We start from the raw sequence: 19,868 nt of genomic DNA, 5'->3' as shown, positions 1-19,868 counted from the left end.
TGTTACCTATACTTAACCCATAGTTCTACATGTCATAGGAAGAATTAAAGCATCAAGAAAGTAAGGAACATGCCTTCGACTCCTTGCTACTATACCTCTTTTCTTCTTCTCCCCTTATAGCTTGGAATGGTGGTGGCCGGAGCGAAGGTAGAGCGGCAACGATCGGATATACTGGCCACGGGGCGGAGGCGTTAGGGTGATGGCCCCTCAGTCCGGAATAGGGACTCCAAGGCTGGGTGGTGTGGCAGCGCGATGGTGACGGGTCAACGCTAGGGCACGGATCCAGCGTCGCGTGGAAAGAAAGGGAGACGACGCTGGCTCTAGTTGCTTGCAAGGAGGGGGCGACATCCATGTCGGTCCGACAGCGTAGGGGGATCGACGTGGTAGTGTCGATCGATCGAGAGAAGCAAGGGTCGACGACGATCTTGAGACAACGACTTCAGCGAATCGGGTGGCGACGTAAGTCGGGAGCAGAGGGGAAGAACTAGGAGACATGGGGATGACTCGAGCGGCTGACGGCCGGCACCCGACTAGCGCCGATCTGCTGCGTCGAGTGGTGGTGCGAAGAGGTGAAGAGGAGAAGAGGAAGATAGTCGGCGTTAGGTGGAGGCGGAGGAGAGGGATTAGGGTTATAAACTTAGAGTGTGTTTGGTGAATAAAATATAATAAATGTTGTTTGGTTCAATATAAATAATACAATAAAAAAAATTATTTGAAGATTTTAATAAATAATTTATTTTAATATTTTATTACATTATCCTTAATTACAAAATTAACTATAAATAATAATAATAATAATAATAAATATAATAATAATATTATTATTATTATTATTATTTTATCTTTTTATTTTTTTTATTTTTTAATATTATTATTGATAGTGATATATATAAATAAAAAAATTGGATAAAATTTTAATTTATTATTATTATTTTAGAAAATTTTATATAATTTGGTTAGATTTTAATTAAATCTATTTAATTTATCTTAATTTAATAAGATTTTACTTAAAATAATAAAGTTGGGAAAAAAAATCTCCGCATCTCCCTCTTCCTCCAAATGTGCTCGCACCGCCTATCCCTCTTCCTCCAGATTTGCTCGCGCCGCCTGCTCCAACTCACGACACATGCTCTCACTCCCACCGCACGCTACAGCTCTAGCCGCCTGCCGCTACCCCCCACTCCCGCCCCCTGCTGCCACCTCTGAACGTCATGCCTGCTCCGCCAGCTGCTCTCGCTCCCACCGCCTGCTCCCGTTCCCGCTCCCGTCGTCCCCTCCCCCCGCCCGCTCCTGCTCCCACCGCCTGCTCCCCCTCCTGCTCCTCGACACTGCCTCTTTGTTGATCCGACACCGTCGAGCTTGACAACTGCTCCTCGGCTCGCTCCGATCTCGCTCCGATTATGCTCTGTTTAGAGGGTAATTGTGGAATGGGGAATGATTTATGCCGCGACTTCTCTCCGCGACCCACCCTCCGCGACCCAGTTGGCAGCTCACGTGTCCAACTCCACGTCCTCCGTGACCCACCTCGGCCTCGGCCTCTCTCTCCGCTTCATACGCGGTTAAACTCTTCTCCTCGGCGTGCCCTAACTCCCTTCCCCTTGGAATCTCTCGCTGCCTCCTTCCTCTTCTCTCCGCAACGGCGTGCCCTAACTCTCTTCCCCTAAGCAGGCAGCCTCCTTCCTCTTCTCTCCGCGACGGCGTGCCCTAACTCTCTTCCCCTCAGCAGGCAGCCTCCTTCCTCTTCTCTCAGCGACGGCGTGCCCCTAACTCTCTTCCCCTCGGAATCTCTCCGCGACGAAGAAGCAGCAGCCTCCTCCTTCCTCATCTCTCCGCGACCAAGCAGCAGCTCTGACAAAGACGAGTGAGTTTTTGTCTAACCTAATCAGATTAGGGGTGCTGCTAATTTCTGAATCTTCGCTTGGGTGCTGCTAATTTCTGAATCTTGGCTTGTAGTTGTGCATTGCAACCCTCATCTCTTCCGTTCACAGCCAAGCAGCAACGAGGGCAGACCAGGTGAGAGCTATTGGGTTACAGTTTAGTCGATGAAAGTTTCCTATGTTTGTGTTTTATGATACCCCATCTTTGAGTTGTCTCTTCGAGCAAGTAGGCATGTAGGGTTGAGTGAAATCATATAAGAATGGACATGAAAAATTCATTACATACTAGATATTGAATTTTAATGGCATTGGAAACATTTTGCAAGATGATGGCATTGGATAGTACATTTAACTTTTTGCTAGCATTGGAAACTTTTTACAAAGTCATTTTGGGAACTCAATTCTAGATTCACTCATTCTATGAACTGATCTTGCTGCCTACATTATGTCGTGGAGGAATTTTTTCCTTTGACCTACTTGTTTGTTTGTATTCTGAAACAATATATTAGGGTTCTTGGTGGATGCTTGTTTACAATTACTATATTGTAAAATACCGAAAATAGGCAAATATTAATAAGGGAATTTTCTGGAATTTTTGGAAAATTTTCGAGAATTTTTCGGAGCTCGTATGGACGAGTTAACGGGGACAAAAATGGGACCCGGAAAAACCTGTTTTGGCTACCCTATTTAAATGAGGAAAAGTTGAATTTCTTAATTCCTTTTTCTTTATTTATTTTCTTTTTCCTCGTTTTTTTGTTGTCGCCGTTCACTTCTTCTCCCCCGACGCCGCCCGCGCCCTCTCCTTGCCCTAACTGCCTCGGTGGTTCCTTTCTCCCCCTCCCACGCAACAAAAACCCCTCGACAAGGATTCTTCTTCTTCTCCTCTTCTTCCCTCTCCTCTGTCGCCGAGGAACCTCCTGTTCCTCGCTGTCTTAGTGTCGGCGGTCGCTCTCTTCGCCTCTGGCAAGTGTCGCCGACCACAGGGAACTTAGCATCGAGCACCCAAGCCGGTGACGGGGACACACTGGTGGTTTCCCTAAGGTATTTCTCGATCTAGGGTTTCCGACGACACCCATCTCCTCGGCGCCACCAGTCCAATTTGTTGAGTTCTGTTCGACAGTTGCCCCTTTCACTGATCTTTCCGGCACCGTGTGTCCAAGCCTGCCTAGCCTCTGTTTCCTACGCTGGTAAGGGCTTTGCCACACTAATCTCTGATAGAGCAATCCGAGACCAGCACTCGGTGACCACAGATCCACCACCCGACGCCACTGCCTTTTCCCCACAGCGAGGTTCTTCCATCTCCGGCAAAGGCAAATTGTCCGACAGTGGAACACTGCTGAGGCTTCGGATTTAGGTAAGGTTGTAGTGTTTTGGGGTTTAATAATAGTAAGAATTGATTGTGCTAATTGGGATTGTTTATGGTAACTTCACAGCAGCCATTGGTTCCTCGACAGCAATACCCTGATCGAAGTTGGGTTGAATTTGGTATGAGTTGGATTGTGGATTATGTTTATGTTATTGCTGATTAGGGTAAATCGTAACTAAATTTGATTGTTGTGATTGATCTAGGATTTGCTGCTAACTTAGGGATATTTGGTTTGGTGGACAACATTTTTCGATAAGAGCCGAGAAGTAGATTCCGGCAGCGTTTCCTTTCCGGCAACAACCTTTTTGGGCCGTGGATTAAGGTAAGAAGTAAGGTAGTTGGTTTGTATTATTGATGAATTAGATATGTGTTGAATTGGAGATGATATGGATTTCTAGATGGTTAGTATATCACTAGTTGATACATGATTAGTGTGATTGATTAGTTTAATGTAGGTTTTGATCTTGGATGTAGATCATGACTGGATTTGATTATTTTAGATGATTATGCATGCTGTAGAAGGTTGATCAATAATTAGGGTTTTCCTAATTGAATTAGGTATATTGGTGATTATTATTTAGGGTTTTTGCCCTAAATAGTTTTAAGGATTTATTTAGCAATTCATTTGAATTTTAACTAAATAAAAGTATATCTATTGGTATTACAGGACTTTGACGCGAGACGAGTATCTCGATGTCGGATTTGGACATTCCTATTGGAGGCGGGTACTTTTGACTTATGTCATTTGATATACATAGTAGTGAATTTAACAAGTTGCATTAATTATGTCCTTTATTTGTTTCGGTTAGTCACTACCCAATATCTGATACATGATTGATTGATTGCTTGATTTGCATCCCATGTATACTTTATTTGTTTATACATGCTTATAGGGGGTAGTGATATACCATGCTTCACCATGTTCAGGACCTAGGTTTTTATACCTTCTGTGTACCTTTGATTCGATATGATTCGTTGACCTAGGGTGCACTTTTCTATATATATGGATTAGGTCAGGATGTTTTTATGGTTATTGCCATGCACCATTTGCATGATTGCATGCTGTGCGATAGTCCGCTCCATTATTGTTGAGCACATCGCCAGTTACATGGATCTGCACACACCACCACTCATGGGTTAGTGGTCGATTCAGGCAGAGTGTGTTGCAGCAGGGACTCTGTTAGGCACCGTTGGTCCGCTCATGGGTAGTGTGACACAACGTGTTATCCGGCAGGGATTCCTCCCCGTCACTGTGTACCAGGAGATGAGAGCATTGCGCTCCCCCATTTATGATTTGGGGTAGGAGGATAGGTGTACTCCGACAGCATCCCGTCCACTCGGTCACTCAGTGAGTAGTGACGACAGAGTGCACGGTTGTCACAGCCCTACCCACTCGGCCTCACTATTGTGTGAGATGATCGATTGGCGTCAGGGTGACGCATGTCATTTGCATCATATGCATGATGCATTTATTGCTTGTGTTTGTGTTTGCTGCATTTATATGCTGCATATTATTTGGATACCTATGTTTGACATGCATACAGGATTCCTATACCACTCGGACTGTTTGACCTTATAGTCAGGTCCTGGTTAGTACAGTTTCTCTCCTGTTTACTTCAGATGCATATCTTTATCTTTCTTATATCAGGAGACTGTACGCATGATTAGTGCTAGGTGTTATTTCCCTACCTTGTATATCAATTGTACCTGCTGAGTGTTGGACTCACCCCGCCTCTATTGTTGTTATTTTCAGGTTGATGCTGTCCGGAGGGAGTTCCAGTCGCTAGTCCTCACTGCACGTAGTGCTAGATCCCTGCAAACCTCGAGGATTTATTTACCATTTGGTTTGGTTTTTATTTTGCTTATGTGTGTACTTGGTTATTTGGATACTTGGACATCGTATGTTTTTCTTTTGATATTGATGGATGTTCTATTCGATATGTTTTTACTACATGCCTGCCTGGACGGCAGAAGAGGTGAGTTTCGTCGGATTTGAGTTTTACGAGTGTAGTGGAGTAGGGTGGATTTCGAGTCAGTGTAGTATTGTGATGTTACTATTATAAACTGTGTGGTGAATATTTTTATTTATTGTTATTATTCCAGCCGCCTGTGGCTGAGGTATATGAGGTGTAGAAAAGTTTCAGATTGTCCACCGTATAGGGGAGATGCTGCCGAAATTTTTCTCGGACAAGGACTCCTCTGGGGCGTGACAATATTGTCTGTACTTTTGGATCTGTTGCTTTTGGTGGAAGGAATTCTTTAAGTGATTAAATTGAGGATTTTGTTTTTCCCTTTCTTGATACCTACTTTTTCCTTTATAATTCAAATTGCCTAGTTATAAGTGTGTTAATTCATATAATTTAGCTCCCAGCTCCTTACAAGAGTGTTGATTCATATAATTTAGCTCCCAGCACTACAAGAGTGTTGATTCAAATTGTCTAGTAAATGTAGGATTTATCATGTTTTTTTAATATGTCTATGTTTTTTGTCTAATTTCCGGCCCTGTTATCTGTTTTGGTCTATCTTTGTTTTGTATTTTCTTCTCTAGTATTTTTTGTTTTATTTTTGCTCAAATTGTTTCATTACTTGTCCCTTTTCCTGTTTATTTCAAAGGCTCTGTTATTTGTATTTTTCAGGGTCTGATTTCTGATTTTTTTCATGGCATCATCAAGTTTTAGTAGCATCGATAATACGAGATTTCAACCTATAACATGTAGAGACTGCGGACGAAATACATTGGTGTGTATTTCTAAATCAACTAAGAATCATGGGAGACAGTATTACAGATGTGTGCAACATGGATGGCAACAGTGGGTGCCGACTGATAATAGTTCAGCTGACAAAAGTGAAATTGAATGCATTGCTTCTCATGGACATAATCTGAGGATAATCAATATACCAAAATTCATCTGGATATTAGTGGGCTTGAACTTAATTCTATTAGCCATAATTTTGATTTTGGTGTTAAGTTTATTTAGATAGGTTGTTTTAAATTGTGTTGATGTTGTAATGTAACTGTTGTACGTTTGGATTTAAAGACATAATGTTAGTGTTGAAATTATCATTCCCCTTTTATTATTGATTAAATATTATTATTGAATTTATTTTGTTAATTCATCTTGTTAATCCGCATATAGCTTGCAGTGTGGACACAACAACAGGTGCCCGAGCTTTAAATTCAGTTGAATTATATGTGTAGTTTAATCTTCAATTGGATGATAAATTGCATCAACTTGTAGATATTTGTTTAGTTTATCAAAGTATGACCTTGTATTTCGATTATGAAAAATTATGGATAAATGAGATGCCTAAGATTCATCAATGAATAGAAGGCTAACTCATGGTAAAAAATATCTTCAATTAGCCGAAAACTATGAAAGAATATATGTCACACTAGAGGTCTATACATTGTTTGTACATGGAGCATGGCCACATCAAAGTTGGTCCACATCTCATAACTACTTGGCACCAAAATGATTAGGACCTTATGATCAAACACCAATCAAACAATTCATAAACTCTAATGTGCAATGTTGGAAGGACTCTGTATTCTAGCTTCTTCCTTCCACAGTGAACCACTAGTGCCAAGATGGCGAACCAGCAAGCGAAGCCCATTATCCACACTACTCGTCCATATGCAAAACGCCAGTCCCAGTCTCCATCCTAAAAAATGTCGATACGTATCGTGACGAAAACCAGCCAACAACACTTCAACAAGCAACCGTCGGCGGCGCCGAAAAATTCCGACAAACACCTCCCCGACTTTTTTGCATTCTCAAATCTCCAAGCATTGGCATTTCTCGAAGCTGAACTATTTTTACTTTCTCAAATCTCGAGGCATCCTTTTTGTTAGTTTTGAGTCCAATTATCTCATAGGTAATTGGCCATTATTAATAGTTCTAAAATATATATATAAATATAGATTCAGTTAAAATTAACTAATATAAAATTTAAAAAATTAAACAATAAAATCTATGAACAATTCACAAATAGCCATGCCAGATTTCCCAAACAAAAAAACAAAGAAGATCATATGAAACAAACAAAACAGAACAAAACTTCCACAGCCATCATCATGCATGGATATGAACAAGATTAGATATTTTGTTAGGCCACCTGTCCTCCATCTCCACTTTCCACCAACACTCACCGCAAGGCACCTTATGAGAAAACAGGATCAGCATATTGCAGTAACAAATCCAACCTACATCGATGCATCAAAATTTGATATCTTAACTCTCTAGAAAAGAATCATATTAAAACCAGTTAAAACTATGTTACTGCAGGATGTTCTTGATATCAGAAAATAGACTGAAGATACAAGTTTGATATCATTTCAGTGTTTGAGAGGAGAACAAACCTCAAGAAGCTTTTTCTGTCGCCCCTTCGATTCAGTAGGGAAACGCCTCAGAAGGCAAAATAGGCCAGAGTATTCCATCTAGAAACACTAAATGTCACAACAAACACTTGAAAAAGGAGGAAAGCAAATGGAAGGTTAAAGGCCAAGAAACCTGGAATGGATCTGTAGAAAGCATCATGAACATGGTCTTTGTTATGGCATTAGAAAAAAAGAAACTCAACTGATGTAGCCTAGCTATAACTATTACAGAATACTCTAATAAAAACTCAAGGTTGCAGAATTACCATCGCTCATCTTTGGATGGTTAACCTTTATGCCACCTGACGCAGAAAGAACTGCAAAAAATATCAACCATGTAGTCATAAAAGGAAGATGCAGAAAACCGTTGCAAAGAATAAATAGATAAAATGAACTATCTAAACACTTCAACAAATAAGACAGACAACTACACCACTAACATTACCCCCCAACAATCAGGATCAGTCACAACTCCAACAGACCAAAAAATGGCTAGAGAGAAATATTCTAACACTACAAATATGATAGAGGAGTGTCACCTGAGATGACCGGAGTGAGAATCATGTTGGTTGCTACTCGGAAAACCTAGAGATTCCACTGTACAAAAATTTTGTACAAAGGTCTGAACCTTTTCCTAGCTACCATGTGTTTTTTTAAATTAAATTTTGGATCGCCTGCGGAACTTAACACGTTTGATCCAAAACTTAATCTATTCGTTCTTTTAGGTTTTGACTTGGGTCTCCTGCGGAACTTAACACGTTCGACCCAAATCACCTTAAGTTATTAATTCCATTAAATATTAATTTCCATAATTGGTTCCCAGTACTGACGTGGCGAGGCACATGACCTTCTTGGATATGGGAGCAACCACCACCGACTAGACAAAACCTTTTATAGAAAGTTAATATTTAATTTCCTAAAATAACTTTAGGTTAACGTAAAAGAACAATCAAATCACAAGGAAAAATAAAACAAAAGAACACAACTTCGAAAAATATATTCGCAACACTAGAATCGTAAGCCTCTTGTATTTGGTATTATTTCCATAAATAACTAGCATGATGCGGAAAGAAAAATTACTAGTTATACCTTCTAGAAAGACCTCTTGATCTTCTACCGTATTCCTCTTCTAACCTCGGACGTTGTGTGGGCAACGATCTTCCGAGATGAGAAACCACCAAGCACCTTCTTCTCCTCCTAGCTAGGTTCGGCCAACACAAAGAAGCTTCACCAAGGACGAAGAACAAAACACCAACCAAGCTCCAAGGGATACAAGTTTTCTCTCCTTCTTCTTCTCCAAGTAGTATCCGGCCACCACAAGAACTCCAAGCAAGAGATAAGTTTCGGCCACCACAAAAGAGGAAGAAAGGAAGAGGATGGCCGGCCACAATAATTTTCTTCAAGGATGAATAATTTCGACCACCACCAATGCTCCAAGGGATGCTAGAGATGAGACTTGCTTTCTCTCCTTCTTCTCCTTCCTTGATCCGGCCACAAACAAAAGCTCCACCAAGAAGATAGGTTTCGGCCAACAAGAGGAGAAGAGAGAAAGGGAAGGGTCGGCCACCACACCAAGGAAAAGAGGGAGAAAAATAATAGAGGTTGTTCCCCATGAAGGCACCCCTACCCCTTCTTTTATATTCCTTGGCTTTGGCAAATAAGGAAATTTATTTATAATAAAATTTCTTTAACTTTCCTTGACAACAATTAGTTAAGAAAAAATAAATAAATAAAATTTTCTAATTAATTGTATGTGGTCAGCCACCTCATGTAGAGCAAATAGGATAATTTTAATCAACAATTAAAACTTCCTTTTTTGTCTTTGGAAATTTTAAAAAATAAAATTTCCTTTTAAAATCCCTTCATGGTTGATAAAAAGAAATTTCTATAATTTTAATTTTCAACATGTGAATAATTTTTCAGAGAGAAAAAATAAAACATCTTTCCAATCTACAAATAAGGAAAGAGATCTAATCTCTTTCTTTTAATCTTTTTGTAGATCTTTTTAAAGAGAGATATTTTAATTTTAATTCTCTGTAATAAATTATATCTTCCACATAATAAAAATTAAAATTAAAATTCTTTTAATTTAATGGGGGTCGGCCACCTAAGCTTGGGTTCAAGCTAGGGCCGGCCACCCATGAACCAAGGCTTGGCCGGCCCTAGCTTGAACCACAAGCTAGCTTGGCCGGCCCCTTTCTCATGGGTATGAAGGTGGGTATAAGTGTGTATAGTACTCTATAAATAAGAAACTACGATAGGGACCGAGAGGAGGAATTGGTTTTGGTCTCCCGATAAAATTAAGCATGTTTGCCCCGAACACACAACTTAATTTTATCAATAATTCATTCCACTAGAGAACTATTATTGAACTACCGCACCAATCCCAAATTACATTTTGGGCTCCTTCTTATTATGAGTGTGTTAGTCTCCCTGTGTTTAAGATATCGAATGTCCACTAATTAAGTGAGTTACTGACAACTCATTTAATTAATATCTTAGTCCAAGAGTAGTACCACTCAACCTTATTATCATGTCGGACTAAGTCCACCTGCAGGGTTTAACATGACAATCCTTATGAGCTCCTCTTGAGGACATTATCAACCTAGTATCTCTAGGACACAGTTTCCTTTTATAATCAACAACACACACTATAAGTGATACCATTTCCCAACTTATCGGGCTTATTGATTTATCGAACTAAATCTCACCCATTGATAAATTAAAGAAATAAATATCAAATATATGTGCTTGTTATTATATTAGGATTAAGAGCACACACTTCCATAATAACCAAGATCTTTGTTTCTTTATAAAGTCAGTATAAAAGAAACGACCTCAAATGGTCCTACTCAATAACGACCCGCCTTCTACTACTAGGCTGTAAGGCCGATCGCTACAGTTATGCTGCGCTAAATGACTAATGTGGAAAACTGGATTGATGAAAATCTTACTAAACTGATTTCTATAAAATCTAAACTTAACATTCTAGGTGTACCTAAGGGTTGTACACCTGTTAGGGATGACAATCTATGCCTCTCAGATGACCTACTAGCTGTAATCAGGCATTTCAATCGATCCCTAGATCGATTGGGCTGTCGGATCGATCCCGTGATCGACCCAGCTGATACTGGCACGGAAGAAAACTCTCTGGATCGGTCGGCTGACCGATCCAGCCTGAATTGGTTTGTCTTCCCATCCAAATTCTGCCACCTAGGATGAGTCTTCATTCGGTTGATCGATCCATCATTGCTCCTCAGCTTATCTGGTGTGATCAACTTGGCCTGATCGGTCCGCTTCCGATCCACGATTGGCAGATACCAACCTTCTGTTTGCATCTGGATCGGTCGGCTGACCGATCCAGTGGCACAACACAGACTCTGATCGGTCTGTAGACCGGTCAGAGTTCTGATTTCGCTCCTGGAACTCTGATTTCAGCACTTGTTCGTGCTAAAACATCACACAACAGTTATAGAATGCATGTAAAACGTTCTAATATCTATTAACTAGCATTCTAACATGATCTAGTGCAAAACTTATTAATTCATAGCATTTAAAACCACTAGAACTGCATAAAAGTATCTTAAAACAAAAACTAAGTTCTTAATCTGCTAACTCCCTAAGGATCTTTTATTCCAGTTCCTGCCACACACATCCTGATCTGCATTGACCTCCAACCTCCACTGCTAGTCCATCTTTCCTCTACCTTTATCTGCAGTATAAGGAAAAATAGTATCTGTAAGCTTAAAGCTTAGTAAGAAACCATCTACCTCACAAAAACATGCAACGATGCAAATATGATTTTAAATCATGCTGTTTGAAACATATGCTGGATATACTGAATAAACTAGCATGGCATGGCATATAAGCATACAATCATGGCATATCTAAACCTGAACATAAAGCATGTATAACAACTGCACATAAAGTTATCATGCATATTCACAGGGAAAAACTAAACTGGAGCATGATACTGAACTGAAACTGAACTGCGCTGAAACTGATCTTAAACTATAATCACTGGATTAGATTAAGAGTTTGAAAGCTAATATCATAATAAGTGAAAATAGTAATCATGCTGTTTGGGCCCGACAACTGTACTTGCTATGCGCGCATCCCTAACTAGACCCGGGTTTGCAAGTCCCGAATTTAGTAGGGTTAACTAGGTTATCTAAACCTAGAACTAGGTTATCTAAACCTAGGGACCGACTATGGGAGCCCAACCCAATGGATATCTAATCCAGTACAGTGCCACTGAAAATAAAATACTGAATATAGCTACTAATTGCTTATTTTGCTGTTTCTAGGTTATCTGAACCTAGAGCTAGGTTATCTAAACCTAGAGGTGACTGTGGGAGCCCACCCATTGGACCGTAGTCCCATGTAAGCTGAAACTAGACTAACATACTGATTTAAATGCTACTAATGCATTTAACTGAGCTGTTAAATATAACTGAGGTGGTATTTAGCTACACTAACATTTTACCGAACACTTGGTGTGCTCCAACTCTCTCCTCTAATAGGGAGATCACCTCTAGGCACCCGACAATGTCTAGAATCTCCAACTAAAGGAGACCAACGTGTCCGGCCTGTCTAGAGGTGCTCAACTAGATCCCTAATCCTCGAGGAGGGTTTAAACACACCCTATGTGCCGAAAAAACCTGCATATAGCTAAAACTAATGCGTAGAAAACCAAACGGAGCTATTATACTGCAGGCGAGGGGTTTCTTACCTCCTATTCGTAATTTCTTACGATTCTATTCGCTAGAATTCCGATGGAGATGATCTTCTCGACGATCCGCTCACGTCTTCGCGTTCCTCTCGCGGAGAAGAATCTTTTTCGTGTTGGAGTCGTCGCCGGAAGATGATCCCTTGAGCCTTGGCTTGGTGCGCCGAGAGGAGGAGGAGGAGAGGGAATCGGCGTGAGTTAGGGTGAGGAGAAGGAAGTTGCCGAACCAAATAGAAAATAACCCAAACCAACTTATGTTTTCCTATTTATACTAAATAATTAATTCGGCCAAACCAATTATAAATATAATTGATTCCCTTTCCTTTCAGCACGGCCCTGCTGGGTTCACCGGTTACTAAACTTATCCGTAAACCATAGGTCTCGGGTTCGATTCCTGCCTAAGCTATTTTACGGTTCCAATTATTTTTGCTACTTCCGCTACTCGGAAAATTCCGAAAAAATATCTAAAAATTTCAGAAAAATCATAGAATATTTCTAAAATAATTTGAGAATTTTCGGGCGTTACAACTCAATACACTCTGAGTGTACTAGTGTAATTATACAGTCAAGATAAACTGATACCTAATTACACTACGACCTCCAATGGTTTGTTCCTTTCCATTATGGTCGTGAGCTACTGTTTATAATTTATAAGATACTGATAACATGATCCTCTGTGTGTGACACCACACACCATGTTATCTACAATATAAATTAATTGAACAACTACATTTATCATAAATGTAGACATTTGACCAATGTGATTCTTATTTCTAGATAAATGTTTATACCAAAAGCTAGGCTTTTAGTATACACTCTAACAATCTCCCACTTATACTAAAAGACTAAGCTGCTATATCTGCTGTCATACATCTGATTCCTAACCCTTCAACATGTCCATCAAAAGCTCTTGCCTTAAGGACCTCGGTGGAAGGATCTATAGGTCATCACCTGATGCAATCTAGGCAGCAACAACTTCTCCTCGTTTATACGATTTCTCGTATTGGGTGGTACTTGCGCTCTATTGTGTTTACTTGCCTTTATAGACTTATGGTTTCTTCGAGTTTGCTACTGCACCAATATTATTACAATAAATTGTAATAATCTTTGGACAAACCAAAAATCATATCTAAGTCTATCTTGAGATTATTGAGTCATTCAGCTTTTATAGCTACCTCAGAGGCTTGCCATATACTAAGCTTCTATGGTGGAGTCCAGAAAAACATCTATGCTTATCACTCTTCCATAGTTATGACTTTACCTCCTAAAGTAAACACAAAACCCCAAGGTTGACTTATTATTGTCCCTATCCGATTGGAAGTCAAAATCCATGCAACCCACAAGGACCAAATTAACTGCCTTGTAAGCTAGCATATAATCTCTAGTGCCTCTAAGGTACTTCAATATATGCTTTACTGCAGTCCACTGTCCTTGTCCAGAGTTATTTTGATATCTGCCAACTATGCCCTTGGCAAAACAGATTTCTTATCTCGTGCATAGCATTCATTAGGCTTCCGACAGCCGAAGCATAAAGAACTGCCTTTATTTCCTTTATCTCCTTTGATGTCTACAGAGACATATCTTTAGATAAAGTTACTCCATCCTGAAAAGGTAAGAAACCTTTCTTGGAGTTTTGCATGCTTTAAAACGAGTAAGGATTTTTCCGATGTATGAAGCTTGGGATAAGTAAAATATTCTTTTCTTGCGATCCCTTATTACTTTGATCTCAAGAATATATTCATTCTCTCAAGTCCTTTATATCGAATTGTTTGGACAACCATACCCTTACTTCTGACAACATTTTGATATTGTTTCCAACTACCAAAAATGCTATCTACGTATAATACAAGAAATACCACCACGCTTCCATCACACCTTTTGTATACACAAGACTTACCCGGTTACTAAATAAATCCATAGGTCTGAATTACTTTGATAAACCGGATGTTCCAAGACCTTGAAGCTTTGCCTCAGTCCATAGACTGATTGAGCTTTACACAAGATGCTCTTAGCCCTTTGCAGTGAACCCTTCTGGTTGCTTTATATGGATGCTTTCTTCAAGACTTCCATTAAGGAATGCTGTTTTGACATCCACTTGCCAAATAGATAAAAGAATCCGGATAGACTTAAGCATGGCTACCAGTGAAAAAAGTTTCCTTTTTCATCAAGCCTTGCTTTGAAGGTTTCTACCTCCCTGTCTATCCCTCTTTTTTCCTATTATAGACCTTTTACACCCAAAGGCTTTTACACTACTTGGTGGTTCTACAAGCTTCCAGATTTTATTAGAATACATATATTCTAATTCTATTATTCATTACTCTTTGCCAAGATGCTGCATATTTATCTTGGAGTGCTTCGTCATATGTCCGGAGATCAGGTTCATGTCCTTCAGGGATCGAGTTCAAAAACTCTCCCAAAACATGAATCTTTTAAGGTTGCTTAACAACCCTCCCACTACGACAAGGCATTTTCTGCAATTGTGTATCATTTGTGATACGTGTTGCAGTTTTCTTGTGGTATCTCATCTTGTACAGTTGGTACTAGATTAGACATGTCTTTTATTATTTCCTTAAGAACAAATTTACTTATGAGCACGTGGTTCATTATATAGTCCTTTTAAAATCAGTCATTGATGCTAACAATGACCTTCTGATTTTAAGACTATAAACCTACTTTTGTTTATCTAGGATAACTTACAAACAAGGGAACTCCTATCCAACTTATTATTATCTCTCTTTAACATATGTGCTGGATTACCCGAATCCGAATATGCTTCAAAATAGGCTTACGCCTATTCAGCAATTCTATATGAGTAAAGAGTTCTAACTTGGAAGGTACTATGTTCACTTTCGTTTTCAGAGTTTTATCCTTAAAACAAATTTGGTAATTTTCTGAATAACTCATCATCTATCTAATTATTCCATAAGAGTCCTTTACCTTATTTCTACTACACTATTCTGTTGGGGTGTACCAGATGCAGTTAGTTGGGATTGAAATCCAACTACTGATAAGTGACTCCTAAAATCTCTCAAGAGGTACTTGCCACTATGATCTTCCATAGTGACTTTTTACTTTAACATTTCTCCGCATCAACCTTGTACTCTTTGAACTAATCAAAGTACTTAGTCTTGCGGTACATTAAGTAAATTTATTTGTATCTTGAATAGTTGTCTATAAAATAGACAAAATATTCAATACTACCTCTTGTCTGGATAGTCATAGGATCACACAAATCAGAATGAACCGATTTCAACATATCTTTGACTCCATACCCCTTGGACTTAAAAACTTCTTGGTTATTTTCCTTCCAAGTAAGACTCGCAGGTTGGAAATATTTCCACTACCAATGAACCCAAAAGTTCATTAGCTACCAATGAATCCTACTCAAGTATAACCTAGCTTTTAGATGTCAAAGATATAATTGGTTCATTTCCGAAGGTTGCTTTCTCTTAAAATTAGAAGATGTGTTACTAATTTTCATTTGTTGCATCGTGGGAGTTATTGGATTATAAATTGTCAACCATCATACCAGAATAGATAACTTCCCTATTTTTCTTGATAACAACTTTGTTATCAAAATAGACACAATATCTATAATAGTTTAGAAACTGAAATCAGGTTCTTTCTAAACTTGGTACGTAAAGACAATTACTTAAAATCCATATTTTATTCTTATCAAAGGATAAGCATCTCCCACTGCAATAGCTACCACTTTTACAGTAGTGCCCATGTGGACGGTGATTTACCTTTCATTTAGTTGTCGGGTTTCCTGGAACCCTGCAATGAATTGCAGACATGATTAATGGCATCTTGTATCTACACTCCAGGTTCTGGTAGATAACACCACTAGACATGTTTCAACTAATGAATTAAATATATCTAAATTGTTCTTAGTTTTAAGAAGACAGTCTACCTTAATGTCCAAGTCTTATTTCCAATCATTACAATTGGGACTACTAAGTCTTTTTCTATAGTATGACTACTAGGGATTAACAAACATCCTAAGAATCACAAAAATATTTGGTCAAGATCAACTCCTTAAAATCTCCATAAATTTTGCGTATACAAAATCGAAGAGGAGATTTTATTCATTAATTTTATTATCTCGTCAACTTTACTTTATGACGAATAAAATTAATAGTTGATCTGTCTTTGATCAAATATTTAGTCAAAACTCTTTGAATTTAAAATAACATTGATTCCTTAAACAATATTATTTAAATTCACCAACACCTCAAACACCGTGAATTTTGCATGCCACGTTAGTGTGGACGTATACAAATTCATCATTTGTAAGAGGAGGGTTTTACCCATTGACTATCTTGTCAATATAACCTTTTGACAAATAAAATTACCTCAAACACCATGAATCTTGTATGCCACGTTAGTGTGGACGTATACAAATTCAAACATTTGTAAGAGGGGTTTATTAATTTTATTATATTGCCAATCTAGTTTTATGACAAATCAATAGTTGGTTTCCCTTTGGTCACACAAGTGATAGTAGTGACTCCGTTGGAGAGGATACTATTAAATGTGTCTAAGTGTATACCATTACTTGACACTAAGTCCATTAATAAGATTATGCCCCTTCCGTTGGGGAAGATCACACGCTCTTAATTAACTTCCTATAGTCATCCAAAAATGGAAGTCTGTTCTAGTGATCCACAAACAAGCTCATCCGTTATGGAGGAAGGCACTCAGAGCCAACGCGCAAGCTTGTTTGCATCACTTACAAACCAGTAATAGAGACCATGGGATTTACTTAAAAATCCCTCTCCCACTTAGTTATTTATAAATGAGGAATTTTAACTATGCTAGCCTACTAAATATGTAAACCAACATGCATACACAGCACAATATAAAAGCAATAAATAGAAAATTTAATTTTCAACTATTATGACTTTTATCTCTAGTTGTCCTCCGTGTGTTGTCATCCCAAGCTGCTGTCATATTTGGCCACCGCCACCAGGACTAGCTGTCGCATCCATCTTGCTCCTAGTTCCGCTGCGCCTCTGGTCCTTAGAAGGTTCCACGCTTTGCAAGATTCGATCCGCGACATAAATAGAATTTTACATTTTTGATCCTATATTCCATAAAAAGAATGTACATGTATCTAGATCAAAAATAAAATTCTAATAAAACTAAATACAGCTCCTGCTGTATTTTATAATACAATCATGCACACACATATAAATGCCCTTGACATGTCCAAGGGTCCAATCACACACATAATAACTAAAAGCCATAATAGTTGGATCCTGCATCCACAAAGTTAGCACATCCTACTATTAACCTGCCTAAATTATGTATGACATGTGCATAATTAAACTAATACCAAATACACAGAGGCAAAACCCTAGCTCTGATACCAATTGTTGGTTGCTACTCGGAAAACCTAGAGGTTCCACTGTACAAAAATTTTGTACAAACGTCTGAACCTTTTCCTAGCTACCATGTGTTCTTTTAAATTAAATTTTGGATCGCCTGCGGAACTTAACACGTTTGATCCAAAACTTAATCTATTCGTTCTTTTAGGTTTTGACTTGGGTCTCCTGCGGAACTTAACACGTTCGACCCAAATCACCTTAAGTTATTAATTCCATTAAATATTAATTTTCATAATTGGTTCCCAGTACTGACGTGGCGAGGCACATGACCTTCTTGGATATGGGAGCAACCACCACCGACTAGACAAAACCTTTTATAGAAAGTTAATATTTAATTTCCTAAAATAACTTTAAGTTAATGTAAAATAACAATCAAATCACAAGGAAAAATAAAACAAAAGAACATAACTTCGAAAAACATATTCGAAACACTAGAATCGTAAGCCTCTTGTATTTGGTATTATTTCCATAAATAACTAGCATGATGCGGAAAGAAAAATTACTAGTTATACCTTCTAGAAAGACCTCTTGATCTTCTACCGTATTCCTCTTCTAACCTCGGACGTTGTGTGGGCAACGATCTTCCGAGATGAGAAACCACCAAGCACCTTCTTCTCCTCCTAGCTAGGTTCGGCCAACACAAAGAAGCTTCACCAAGGACGAAGAACAAAACACCAACCTAGCTCCAAGGGATACAAGTTTTCTCTCCTTCTTCTTCTTCTTCTCCAAGTAGTATCCGGTCACCACAAAAACTCCAAGCAAGAGATAAGTTTCGGCCACCACAAAAGAGGAAGAAAGGAAGAGGATGGCTGACCACAATAATTTTCTTCAAGGATGAATAATTTCGGCCACCACCAATGCTCCGAGGGATGCTAGAGATGAGACTTGCTTTCTCTCCTTCTTCTCCTTCCTTGATCCGGCCACAAACAAAAGCTCCACCAAGAAGATAGGTTTCGGCCAACAAGAGGAGAAGAGAGAAAGGGAAGGGCCGGCCACCACACCAAGGAAAAGAGGGAGAAAAATAATAGAGGTTGTTCCCCATGAAGGCACCCCTACCCCTTCTTTTATATTCCTTGGCTTTGGCAAATAAGGAAATTTATTTATAATAAAATTTCCTTAACTTTCCTTGATAACAATTAATTAAGAAAAAAAATAAATAAATTTTCCTAATTAATTGTATGTGGTCAGCCACCTCATGTAGAGCAAATAGGATAATTTTAATCAACAATTAAAACTTCCTTTTTTTGTCTTTGGAAATTTTAAAAAATAAAATTTCCTTTTAAAATCCCTTCATGGTTGATAAAAAGAAATTTCTATAATTTTAATTTTCAACATGTGAATAATTTTTCAGAGAGAAAAAATAAAATATCTTTCCAATCTATAAATAAGGAAAGAGATCTAATCTCTTTCTTTTAATCTTTTTGTAGATCTTTTTAAAGAGAGATATTTTAATTTTAATTCTCTGTAATAAATTATATCTTCCACATAATAAAAATTAAAATTAAAATTCTTTTTAATTTAATGGGGCCCGACCACCTAAGCTTGGGTTCAAGCTCGGGCCGGCCACCCATGAACCAAGGCTTGGCCGGCCCTAGCTTGAACCACAAGCTAGCTTGGCTGGCCCCTTTCTCATGGGTATGAAGGTGGGTATAGGTGGGTATAGTACTCTATAAATAAGAAGCTACGATAGGGACCGAGAGGAGGAATTGGTTTTGGTCTCCCGATAAAATTAAGCATCCCGTGTTCGCCCCGAACACACAACTTAATTTTATCAATAATAATTCATTCCACTAGAGAACTATTATTGAACTACCGCACCAATCCCAAATTATATTTTTGGGCTCCTTCTTATTATGAGTGTGTTAGTCTCCCTGTGTTTAAGATATCGAATGTCCACTAATTAAGTGAGTTACTGACAACTTATTTAATTAATATCTTAGTCCAAGAGTAGTACCACTCAACCTTATTATCATGTCGGACTAAGTCCACCTGCAGGGTTTAACATGACAATCCTTATGAGCTCCTCTTGAGGACATTATCAACCTAGTATCTCTAGGACACAGTTTCCTTTTATAATCAACAACACACACTATAAGTGATACCATTTCCCAACTTATCGGGCTTATTG

Source organism: Zingiber officinale, chromosome 3A (genome assembly GCF_018446385.1).
Source record: "Zingiber officinale cultivar Zhangliang chromosome 3A, Zo_v1.1, whole genome shotgun sequence".
Taxonomy (NCBI): domain Eukaryota; kingdom Viridiplantae; phylum Streptophyta; class Magnoliopsida; order Zingiberales; family Zingiberaceae; genus Zingiber; species Zingiber officinale.
Note: the sequence above shows the minus strand (reverse complement) of the source record.